Source organism: Canis lupus, chromosome 3, assembly GCF_011100685.1.
Source record: "Canis lupus familiaris isolate Mischka breed German Shepherd chromosome 3, alternate assembly UU_Cfam_GSD_1.0, whole genome shotgun sequence".
NCBI classification, from domain to species: domain Eukaryota; kingdom Metazoa; phylum Chordata; class Mammalia; order Carnivora; family Canidae; genus Canis; species Canis lupus.
In genome coordinates, this window is record NC_049224.1 from 80,370,950 (window position 1) to 80,384,505 (window position 13,556).

Here is a 13,556-nt window from a genome sequence, read left to right on the forward strand (position 1 = left end):
CCAAAGGCAGATGCTCAACCACTGAGCCACCCAGGTGCCCTCCCTTACTTTTCTAAGCAGAAAATAGCAAGTCTGCATGGCATGGTAAAAAAAGGTCTTTGAAAAGGAAAATAGAAGGTGAGGGTCTGAACTCACAACTATCACATGCAAGAAATATGTAAGTCTCTTATCTACTTGGCTTCTACTAAATTCATACAGTTGGGAAAGTGACTGCCTTGTTTACCTCCAGGATTATTCTGAGCTTCATATGAAACATTATAAGCATAAAGGCTTTGAAAGTATAAAGTGTTATGTAAACATAAGAGACTACTTTTTTTAAAAGGAATTTCTCAACCTCCCCATCTGTGGTATAAACAAATACAAATTTTAAAAATCTTAATATATTTTCAAAATTTATCTCCATTCTGAGCCTCTCTAACATCTGTTTATACGGGCCCTCAATCCAGATTTAATTTAGATTGGCCTTTTCATATTTTGGATGGAAACCTTGACGATAATATTCTGTAAAGTAAATATTGTTTACATTGCCAGAGGAAAGTTTTCTTCCATGCCTAATTCCAGAAGAAATACTGCTTTTCTTTCCAGTGCTTGGCACACTGACCTACATGAAGTAGTCATAAATTAATTCAAAGTGGTGATGACTACTAATAATAAAACTGAATGGTGTAGTAAGTTTGTTATAGAATACAAAATCTTAGAAAATGATTACTTCATGTTTCTGGAATACTATATGTTAAGTTTGTCCTAGGGGCTTTCTCTTTAGAATTTTGACCTAAATCTTCCTTATTCCTAAATCTATATACAATATGATCCCTTTGCCCCTTTCTCAGAGGATTTGTGCAGACTATTTTATAGTTGTTTTTTTTTTTTTATTTCCAACACTTCAAACTTATTATTTTCTTTTAGATTCTACATGGGAGGAAAAAAAATCACCTAAGCAACGAACAGAGGCACTAATAATTATACAACTTTGACAACGAAAAGAGCAATGAAATTATGTAGTATAACAAAAATTGAATTTAAGAACTAATTGCATAAAATAATACAACCCATGATAAGAAACATGCAAGCATCCTATAATGCCTAAAACCACAAAAAGAAAATACAGAAACAATGGGAAGTAATTCATCAAAAGTGACACCTTAAATTAAGTAAAGGGCACGTGAGAATTTTGTTAGACTTCAACTTCTTCCGATTATTGTATTTCAACTTTAGTTAACTTCTCAAAAATGGTAAACTCTTTGTTTCTTTCCTGTAATTATCTTCTGATAATGGTTTGATTTTTTGTGCTCTTTTGTCCATAAAATGCACCAAGTTCTTGTTTTCATTTTAGAAATTGTCCCTAAATGAATTGTCAATCAGGTTGTATCAATTTCTGTACCAATAGTTAAAATCCTTCAGTGGCTTCTCATATTTCTTTAAAAAATATATCCAACTCCTGATGAGAACTGCGGGTGCTTAGGTGAGCTCTCCTTGCTGACTTTCATCTTCATAATCTATACTATTCAGTTGTCAATTTGGCTCACCACGATGACCTCTCTTCTGCTCCCCCTCATATGCCAAGACCTTACATGAACTGACTCTTACGTACCTCTCTAACATGATTTCATTCTGTTCTCTACTGTGCTCATTATTTTCCAGAGACTTCTGTTCTGGTTCATGACCATATTAAGACATTTCTCACCTCCCAGAGACTGAGGCTTATTATTCTCTTGGTCCCTGAAACCCTTTCCCCCTTATCACATCGTAGGACCTGTTTCTTCTTGAACTCCAAGTCTCAACTCAAATATCACATACCCTGAGAGCCTTTTCTTTAAATTACATTTCCTGTCAATTTCTATCATATAACTGATTACTCATAAGTAAAAATGTCTTGTTTATGTGTTTCGTTCTCTATCTCTCCTAAGGAAGTAGTAAGCTTCTTGCAAGCAGTGAGTATATCGTGACTATGATTATGACCTTCCCAAAGCCTGCAGCAGTGCCAGCACAATAATTATTTCTTGAACTAACTAATGAATCTATTGCTGTCCTTTGTGAATTCATATTCTTTCTCTCTTACTCAAATCTTATATTTTCTCTAAGATAGTTGACTTATTAAATTCCCACACAAAGATTTTTATGTGTCTATTTATTTTAATTACCAAAAGTCTCATAAGTAGTTCAGTCTTTTTTTTTTTTCTCTATCTTTAGATGTTAACTAATAGCATTTATCTTCACATATTTACTATCTTAATGTGTTGGTTATTATTTCTGTTTTCCAATAACCAACCTCATTCTGAAACTCTTCTGTGCTTTCCACCATAGGGTGTTGCAGCCTGAGAACAGTATTTACCAGAATCACTTGTGTGCAGTTATAGATTAAATTACACTAATGAGAAGAATTTACAGGTGAGTTATAAAGCAAAAGAGTAACAAAGGCTAATATTATTCCTATAACAGCAACAAGCATCTTATGGTCTTCAGCAAATACTGGACACAGATTTCTCAGTACTCCTGAGCCCTGTCTAAATTATCACCCACATGGTGCTGCAGGCAACCAAAATCATCCATGATGGTTTCTAACAGTTCTTGTACTTCTTCATTAGGAAAAGTAGCTCTAATTTTGGGTCCTCAAGCCATCCAATGGATGTGTATGTGTGTGTTTCTGAGTGTATTTCAAAGCTTCTTATTCCTCTTATCAACTCTTTCTCTTTTGAATACCTAGAGTTCTTATTTTTCTGACCCAAACTTAGTAATTGGTGAAAATTGATCCCGTATAAATGACTTTAAAAGTAAAATGATTAAAAAAAAATAAAGTAAAATGATTGATTCAGTGACCAAAGTTGCAAAAAGTAATTGACAATTCTGTGTACTGACATTTTTGTGAAAGGATATTAGATAGTCTCAATTTTCAAAGACTAAATGGAGAAAGAGTTGAATCTTTGAGGTAAGAATTAGAATAGTGGTGCCTGAGAGAGAGGGGAGGAGAGACAGAGACAGAGAGACAGAAGGAGAGAGAAAGAGGGAGAAGAAAGAGAGAGAGGGAGAGAGAAGGAAGGAGGGAGAGAGAGGAAGGAAGGAAGGAAGGAAGGAAGGAAGGAAGGAAGGAAGGAAGGAAGGGAGGGAAGAAGGAAGGAAGGAAGGGAAAAAAGGAAGAAAAGGAAGGAAGAAAATTATAGCTCAAGAGATTAATGGGAAAAGCACAAAGAAGATAAAATGGAGGAAAGTTGACCCTACTTAGCTCATAACATCGAACGAAGTTAATTTCCTTCCTTCAGCATGAAAGATACCACAGTTAGTCCAAATAGATTGCAATTGAAATTTCCCACACTGTGCAATGCCTTGACCTAGAAGAGACAGAATGTGTGATAACATGGCCAAGGCCAGAGTGCTTGAGAAATAAAATCAGCTGACTCAATAGCCAAGTGGGCCATATGGTGTAGATTTCAGGGTTTAAGTGCTTTTTTGCGTCATTTTGGCCAATGAAACTTCTAGTTTTCCTCCAAATATTCATGTAAAGATGGGCCAAAATAACTGATTCAAATTAGAAGCTAACCCATCACAAAGAGTTGATGAAATGTACTCTCAAACTTTTTGGCTTAAAATTCATATGTTATGTGATATGATTTCTTTTAAAATCAAGATCTTTATCACTGACTTAGGAATATATCTGTAATATAAAAATATATTATATTCTATTTTATTTATATACCTAAGTCTATCCTACTAGTGCATATACCCAATGAAAGCAGGGTATTTCTTGTTTGCCATCCCTCTGTTATATCACAATCATCCAGAATAGTGCCAGTATTTGTTGACTAAATGAAGAAATGAATTAAAGAATATAAACTAAAAAAAAAAAAAAAAAAAAAAACTAAAAAAAATAATAATATAAACTGCTTACAGCATGACTATGGGCTAGTAGAAGTATTAAAATATTCAACTCTATATGCTAAAAGTCTTCCTACAGAACTATTACCTGCAGCAGTTCTCAAACTTTCTGGTCTCAAGACCCCTTTACAGTAATAAAAACTATTGAAAAATGCAAGTGACTATAATTAATTTCTAATGCTATATTAAAAATTATCACTAAAATTTTAAATATGTATTGTTTATGCTAAAATAATAATAAACTTATTACATTAAATGCAAATAGCATATTTTTAGAAAAATAACTTTTTCAAAATTAAAAAAATTAGTGAGAAAAACATTGTTTTACAAATTTGCAAATTTCTCTGAGACCTGACTCAATAGAAAGAATTCGAATTATCCGTGTCTGTTTTTGATCTACTACCACATATTGTTTTCATTAAAGTATGTGGAGAAAACCCAGGTTCACACAAATAATTGGAAAAGAAAGGGATGTTTTGATTGTCTTTCAGAAATTTGTTGATATTCATCTTTTATACTACACTAAAACTCTTGAAATGGTGGCTACTTTAATGTTTATTTGCAATATGGAATCTGAAACAATGTAAATAAACTTCTCATATTCTGTTACATTAAATCCCATGGACCTACTGCACACTATGAAAGTGTGTTTTACCTTTGCATGATTTTGTGACATCATGCACCGGTCATTTTAGAAGGCATTGATTCACCGAGTGATTAAAATACTATAAATGATTATACATTTCATTTTATAATATAAAAATATTATTTATAAAAATCACCTCCCATCTCATCAGAAATATTCTTAAGGATAGAAAGTTGTCAAACTCATAGAGGTGTTCAAGTTTTCCAAAATTTTAATTTTCACTCTGAGCATTCACATTTTAGAATTGGCAAATTCACTTATAGTCATTTGACATGAAGTGACAGACTCACATCATTTAATTTTGAGAAAATGTTCGTGAAATAGCCAATTCTAAATAAAATAGTCTGTCATTATTTCAAATACAAGTGATATTCCATGAAAATAACAACAAACAAACAAAAAACACCTACTGCTTCAGCTACAAAATCAAATGATTGGTTTTTCCTGGGAATAACTGTCGTACTTTGGTTAAGCAACAGAAATTTTTTGTGCATATTTTCCACTTTGTCACACCAAATATTACAAAGATGTACACAAGGGTAAAAAATCAATAAAACTAATAGTTGTCACTGCTTCATCATTCTTTTTTCTGAGTGTGAGACTGAAAAATACGACGGTTACTAGTACACTTGGTGCCACTGCCTTGATTGATGTTAAGGTACCAGAAGTATTTCCCCCTGGTTGATTTTAACCAATATGGCAAATTATCAACAGAGGAGGGGACATACAAATAATGTTTTAGTTTTACTATGATACAATAGACCCCATGAAAGGGTTTCAGGGACCCCTTTACAAACATTATAACACGGAAATAGATATCTGAATTAATTTGCTGGGCTGCCATAACAAAATACCGCAGACTGGATGGCTTAAACAACAGAAATTTCTTGGCACACAGTTCTGAAAGCTAAAAGTCTGAAATCAAGGTATCAGCAGGATTGGTTTTTGCTGAAGCCTCTTTTTTTTTGCTGGCAGATGGTTGCCTTCTTGCTGTGTCCTCACATGACCTTTTCCCTGTGCGTAGACATCCTAGGTGTCTCCCCTATGTCCCAATCTTCTCTTCTCATAAGGACACCAATCTGATTGGGTTCAGTCCAACCCATATGACTTCCCTTCTTTGAAGGCTGTCTCCATATGCAGTCACGTTCTGAGGTATTGGGATTTAGAACTTCAACATATGAGTCTTGGGGGACACAATTTAGCATGTAACAATATTCGTATCACCTCATCATTACTCAGATTTAAACTCTTGTTAATGTTCTGGAATACTTTCATTAAAAAAACCTCTATGCACATATGTATCCATATATATTGATTTATTTAAGTGTACAAAGTAAAATCATTCTACAAAAACCCTATGGATAACTTGTCCTTTAAAGTAGAATATTAAAAATAATAATAATAGAATATTACATAAATGTTATTCATCTTGGTCATTCCCTGATAATTTTAACCTACCTTCAACTTTCTACTAAAATCTTTGATGACTCTCCTCTTATTTTAGGGTATCTTACAAATGTATTTAAGTGTACAGAGATTCTCTATAGCGTACTGTATAGATACCTTATAAACTTTTAAACCTCCTTTGAAAGTGTAGCCAGAGCCCCAGCCACTAAGATCAATGTCAGTTTATGGTTCCCTAAAATCTACTTTTCAAGAAGGGAGGGGAATAGGTGGAGGTTGTAAAAAGCCTAGGAAGCTTGCCTTTTTAGTCTTCAGATAAACCTCTAGGAATGACTTTTCATCTTAGTCTAGTTTGTTGGGTGTAGAGCATAAAGATGTAGATTCTAATGTCTAATGCATACATTTTATATTTATCCATGTTAATTAACATTCACTTTATATGTGTGAGGCTTTCAAAAAGTAAAATTACCCAAACATAACTTTTATGAATACTTCTTTAAAATCAGTTTCTGATTTTTATCTCGTGATCATCCTATGATAGTCTAATCTCTTTAGAAAAATTTTAGGTGATATTCGAGAAACAAACTTTTTAGGTTACCAGGTAACTATTACTTTATTTTTATTTCCCTAACAACATTTTTAACAGATACATAATATTTCAACCTACTAATCTGCCAGATTTAAATGAATTAATACATACATGTGCATTTGTAAATAAACAATCTTCAAATCATTTTTCAACAATGCTTGTTTATACATCAGTGTGTGGTCTTACGATACATATTTGTTCATCAACATGGTTTTTTCTGCACACAAAATTAATAATTCTTCATTTAATTATTATTCAATTTTGAGAATAAAATTTCGTTAAAACATAGACTTCTCCAGTATTTTGTAATCTTAGTCTACAAAACAATTTTTAATTGTCCTTAGGCTCAAAGGCCAGGTCATCAAATTAACCAGTAGTTCCCTAACTTCATTTCATATATCTCTTTTGTATTTTGTAAGAATGTTTCTTTCTTTAAAGAATATGGAAATTTCACTTTTCTCTTATATTAAACTTGTGTCATGTTTAGCTCTTTCTCCTATCCCCTACTGTATTTTCTCTCCATTTTTTTTTACTCTCCAATTTTTATCAGCATTTTATTAATAGTAACAATCTCTTCCTTTCCAAAAGCAACAAGATTGACATATGGACTTTCCTAATTTACTGCATGGTTGGTTACCTGTGTATATCATGAACATTTAATTTTAAGAAGAACATTGTAAATGGAAATATATTTGATGTTCATGGAACAAAAGAATAAATATTGTTAAAATGGACATACCACTCAGAGTCATCCACAGAGTCAATACAACCCCTATCAAAATACCAAAGACACTATTCACAGAAATAGAAGGAAAAAATCCTAAAATTTGTGTGAACCACAAAAGACCCAGAATACCCAAAGCCATTCTGAGAAAAAAAGAACAGAGTGAAACGTATCACATCTCCTGATTTTAAACTATACCACAAAGCCATAGTAATAAAAACAGAAGGGTAATGATACAAAAAGAGACAGATATACAAATGAAACAGAATGGCAAGCCCAGAACTAAATCTGGGCATTTATTATGAACTAATATTCAACAAGGGAGCCAAGAACCCAATAGGGAGGAAAGGTGGTCTCTACCAAAAAATGATGCTAGGAAAACTAGAGAAACACACACAGAAGAAAGAATTCTGACTCATACTACACACAAAAATTAATTTGAAACGAACCAAAGACTTAAACATAACACCTGATAACATGAAACTCCTAGAAGAAAACTAGAGAAGAAATGCATTGATATTGGCCTTGGCAATGATTTTTTTAAGATATGATATCAAAACCACAAGTAACAAAAGCAAAAGTCAACAAATGGAACTATATCTAACTCAAAAGCACAGAAAAACAACTAACTAAATGAAAAGATAGCCTATAGAATGGGAGAAAAATTGGTAAGCTATATATCTGATAAAGGGTTAATATTCAAAATATATAAAGAACCAACACTACTTAGTAACAATAACAATTAAAACACTCAACTAAAGAAAAAAAACAGGAAGAACCAAATAGATATTTTTCCAAAGAGGGCATCAAAATGGCCAACAGGCACATGAAAAGATGCTAGACATCACTGGTAATCAAGTAAATCATAATCAAAACCATAATAAGATATCACCTCATACATTTTAGAATGACTATCATCAAGAAGACAAGAAATTACAGGTGCTGGTGAGGATGTAGTGAAAGGGAACCCTTATATACTGTGATGGGGATATAAATTAGTCCAACCACTATGCAAAACAATATGGAAGTTCCTCAAAAAATTGAATATAGATCTACCACACAATGTAGGAATTCCACTTCTGGTAGTATATAGAAAAGAAATGAAAAGAAAATTTTGATGAGATATATGCACGTTCATGTTTCTCACAGTATTATTCACAATAGCCAAGATATGGAAACAACCCAGATGCTCATCAATAGGTGAATGGATAAAAAAAGATGTGATTGATATATATATATATATCACAAAGAAATGTTATTCAGCCATGAGAAAGGAAGATATCCTGCTAATTAAAACAACATGGATGGACCTTGAACACATGCTAAGTGAGAAAAGTCAGAAAAAAGCAAGTACTGTATGACATTACTTATATGTGGAATCTTAAAAAAAAAAAAAAAGGTCAAACCTATTAAAAATACTAGAGAATACTAGAGAATAAAACCAGAAGGTAAAATGATAGTTACCAGGGTATGATGAGTCAAGAGGCAAGAAAGATGGTGTTTAAGGACACAAACTTATAACAAGTAGTAAAAAAAAAAAAAAAAAAAAAAAAAAAAAAAGGCCATACAGATCTAAAGCATAGTATAATGAAGTAATAAATAATAATACACTATTGTCTTATAAATATTGTTCCAATAGCAATCATATTACAATATACAAATATATCAAGGTAATACAGGTATGCCTTAAATTTACAAACTGTAGTATGTGAAAATTACTAAATAAAAAAGATTAAAAGTCTAGTAACTCATTTATTCTGGAATTAGGTTTTAACACACTTTTAGCTTCCGAGATTGTAGTGCAAATTTATTTTTGCACTTAATTTATTTGTAACCCAAATACTTACACATCCATAGCAAGATCATTCTATTATATATGAAATATATAAGTCATACAAAATCAATGTATTCAAATATAGCTCAGATGTGAACTATGTGTAAAAGATATTCATATATATATATACATATATATATGTATATATATATATATATATGTTATCTAGTCTCAATCATCCCTTACTAATTAAAAATCAAGCTAAAAATTGTGGTTTAGTTTTAAACTCAGGAGACTGGTTCTTTATCTACATAAATGGAAAATTTTTAACCCAAACAGCAGTTGCCTTACCATAGCAGCCATTCTTAATTTCCATTGATTCAGAAATCCTTTCTTCAATGCACTGGAACTAGTTTTGATTACTCTCTGAATGCAGTATGGTGATGGCTCAGGCACAGATGTTTCAGCTTATAAAGAAATCATATAACTATAAACATCTTAAACCAACAATATTTACTTTAAAAAATTATGTAAATGCCCCATACAGTGAAACCATTGCAAATGCTGTATTTATACATGTAAATATATACATACATATAATCGTTATTCTATTCCCAACCATCTTGTTGCAATTAATTATAAAAGTTAAGCTTCATATGTACTTAATCATGACACTTTGGCAATTAATAATTTCCATTTATTATATGTCATTGCAACTCTTTTCCCTAAGATGCTCTTCTTGTGCTAATTGTTGCTATAGTAAGTGCACTGGATTCACTTTTTTGATGACACAGACTATAGAAATCCAAATAACAACAGAATACTTGTGTTCAATAAGTGTGATGTTTTAGGGGGTCTATGGATACTGGTAGTTCTAGTCCCAAGCAAATTTACTGCTTTGGTGACTTTAGCAAGAAGTCTTTGTACTCAGTCTTTCAAGCGTATTAACTTACTTTTTGTAGATAAACTCAAAGTATAGTCACATTTTCAGGGACAGGCTCAGGTTAATTGAATTTATGAGACTGTTTTATACAATAATGAAATGTCAACTGATTAATTTTATTAATTAATAAAAAGTATAATTATCTCACAAGCTGAAATACTCATATTGGCATAATATGCATAAGGCCAAAGTTATGTTATTGACATGTATTGAGGGTCATCAAATATTTCGAGTATCTTTTAAAGTTTTGGACCTTTTCCTACAAAAACTAGACCTGTGCACCTAAACACAGTGTTGTGTTTACAGTTTTGAGATGTATATCATCAACCACATCCCCAATTGCTTTTACCAAGTGTCTCCTGCTTCTGGAATAAACTTGATTTATGCAAATTGATCAGGTAAGTGAAAATATAGGAAATATGTGATTTAAAATATCTTGGTAAGGGACTCCTGGGTAGCTAGGAGGTTGAGCACTTGCCTTTGGCTCAGGGTGTGATCCCAGATTCCCAGGATCGAGTCCCACATTGGGCTACTAGCATATAGTCTGCTTCTCCTCCTTCTGCCTCTCTTTCTGTGTCTCTCATGAATAAATAAACAAAATCTTTAAAATAATAAAATAAAATAAATAAAATGAAACGAAACAAAACAAAACAAAATAAATAAAATAAAATAAAGTAAAATAAAATAAAATAAAATAAAATAAAATAAAATAAAATAAAATAAAATAAAATAAAATAAAATAGAAATCTTGGTAAAATGTCCTCCTGGTAGAGAACACTGTTGAGTGCTTAAGTATTTAAATCATGCAAGACCTGGGAAAGTTCATTCCAAGACATAGTTTGGCCACAATCATTAAATCTGGCAAATGGGAGAGTATTGCAATATCTGTCATCAAAGAAAGCAAAGTCTTGGTAGTCAATATATTCAAAACACTAAAGGGTGTGTGGGGAAAATTACTATATTAGTGTTTCCATGTGTTATATATTTTTATTCTGTAGTCGATCAACAATGTTGAATTTTACTAAAGTTTGTGCCCCTGGAAAATAGCAATGATTAAAAAACCCTCCCCCCCTTCTTACTTCAAAGAAACAGCCTTCTGCATATGACTTGGTGGACACACACACGTCTCCCTGGTTTATCTATAACAAGGCCAGAGAGATTTTCCAAATTCCTGTTTTTTGCCTCATAAATAATTAGCTCAACTGCTTGCTCCCACTAATCAGTCAGAACAAAATACTTGCTAGCCAAACTTTAATTAAATTTATTTCTACCAGGTTCTTGAACATTGATGAAACTTCAACCAGCATAACACTCCTTCTTAACTGCCCTCCTGATGATAGGTGGGTCTCAGCATAAAACATTCTATAATCTAGTAACTATCTGGTCACTTCATCCCTTCATCCTCTTCCCACATTCTGTTCCATCTAGCCTAGTTTAATCCTTGCAAAAGAAGAACTCTTTTAGTATTAAGTAGCTCCTTATCGTGGCAGTGTATTAAACATCTTTGCTATCTACCAAATAGAATATTAGACAAAATTCAGTGATATTCTGGTGTTGATATTTGTCAAACATCAATTCATATAATGAAATATTTCATTTTCTGGCCATGACAGATATTTAAACTTCTATTAGAGAAATATAAGTACAGTTGCTTGATTCCTTAAAAAAAAATAGCAATTTTTTAAAAGAATTACATTTATGACATTTCAGCAAATGAATACCACAATTTTCTATGTGAAAATAAGGCAATAAGAGTGAATAAAATAAAAATCAATAGCATAAAAAGAGAAGGAACTAAAAAGATGAGATCAAATTTTGAAAGTGTGTAATCGTGGATATATAAATAAAAGAGATAATAGAATTGTATCTGAACAAATTATCATGGTAAAACATAATTTATTGAATACAGCATATGTCTGTGCCTCGTAATCTGACATAAATCAAACCACAATGAGGAGAGTTATTGAGATTCTCAACGAACACAACGTTCATTATAAATATTCAACAAAAATGGAGTGTGTAAAGCAGGAGATATAATTAGGTACACAAAAGAAATTCATTAAAAAGAGCAAAAAAAAAAAGAAGCTTTTCTTCCTATAAGAGACTTTGTGACTACCAATTTTGAATCAAAATAATTTCCAACTTCGAATATATTTTAATTCAGTACATTAAGATCAGAAGAGATACCCTGTCTTATACAAACTTTTTGCAGGGACATTTACATCTCTTTTATTCCATTAAGCTTATATCTGCATGAGCAAGATATAAAGCATTCTAACAATAAATTCTGATCAAACAAATCAGCAAAGCAAATCAATATAGTTGCAGGAAAAAATATATCCTATCATAAAACATATATCCTATCATGAGGGATACAGGTGGAAAAAAACTTTCAATTTTCTCATGAAGCAATGGATAAACAGGATAAATTTCAATGCACTTAATCCCTAATTTAACAGAGATGGTGTAGAGAATAAAATATTCCTCCTGCGATAGGCGACTACCGCTAGTTTGGGGGAAGGGGTTCTTAACATATAACTTGAATATCATGATCTCTATCCAATTACAGAGCTTTTCATCACTAGAAAGAAATCTCATACCCTTTTGCAGTACTCCCTGTTTCCTCCATCCCCTAATCCTGCTCCACCATACTCTACTTTCTATTTCTATGCATTTGTCTATTCTGAATACTTCATACACATGAAATTTTAAAATTTGTGGATTTTCTTGTCTGACTTTTTCCACTTGGTATAATGTTTTCAAAGTTTATCCAAGGTATAATATGATACAACACTTTATCCATTTTTGTATAGCCAAATAGTACTCCGTTATAGGAATGTATCACGTTTTGTTTATGGATTCCCTAGTTGACAGACACTTGGTTTCTTTCTGCCTTTTAGCTTTTCTGAATCCATTGTGGATGTCTACAGACATCACATATAGAATATGTGTTTTCAGTTCTCCTGAGTATATTTGTAGGGATAATAATTGCTGGGTAAAATAGTAACTCCATGTTTAATATTTGCAAAGAGCTGTCAAATATGTTACAAAACAGCTGTGCCATTTATATTTTCTCTAGCAGTGTATGAGGATTTTAATATTTCTAAATCCTTACCAACATTGGTTTTTGTTCATTTTTCTGATTTTAGCCATCCTAGTAGGTATGAAGTGATACAGCATTCGGGTTTTGAGTTGAATTTCCCTAAAAAATAAAGATGTAAAGAATGTTTTCATACGTTTAGTGGCCATTTGTATATTTTCCTTGGAGAAATATCTATTTCATATTTGCTGCCAATTTCTTAACTTGGGATGTTTGGTTTTTGTTGTTGAGTTTTAGTAACTCTTTATATATATTTTGAATCCTAAATCTTTATCTGATATGTGATTTACAAATATTTTCCACCCTTATATAGATTGCCTTTTCACTATCTGGATAGTGTCCTTAGATACACAAAAGTTTTGAATCTTTATGAAGTTCAATTTATCTTTTGTTGTTCATGCTTTTGTTGTTGTATCTAAGAATCCATTGCCAAATCCAAAGTCATGAAGACTTACTCCTGTTTTCTTCTAACAATACTCTGCTTTTAGATCTTCTATTTAGATACT

General features: G+C 31.9%; 1 long non-coding RNA gene across 1 annotated transcript in view; it reads right to left on the minus strand.

Annotated features, from left to right (window-relative positions):
* The window catches only part of LOC111095397, a 51,938-nt gene that overhangs the window by 3,433 nt on the left and 34,949 nt on the right, over positions 1-13,556 (minus strand). Inside the window, exon 2 of the long non-coding RNA XR_005356439.1 lies at positions 9,359-9,474. This is a non-coding gene — a long non-coding RNA (uncharacterized LOC111095397). The remainder of the gene's footprint in view (positions 1-9,358; positions 9,475-13,556) is intronic.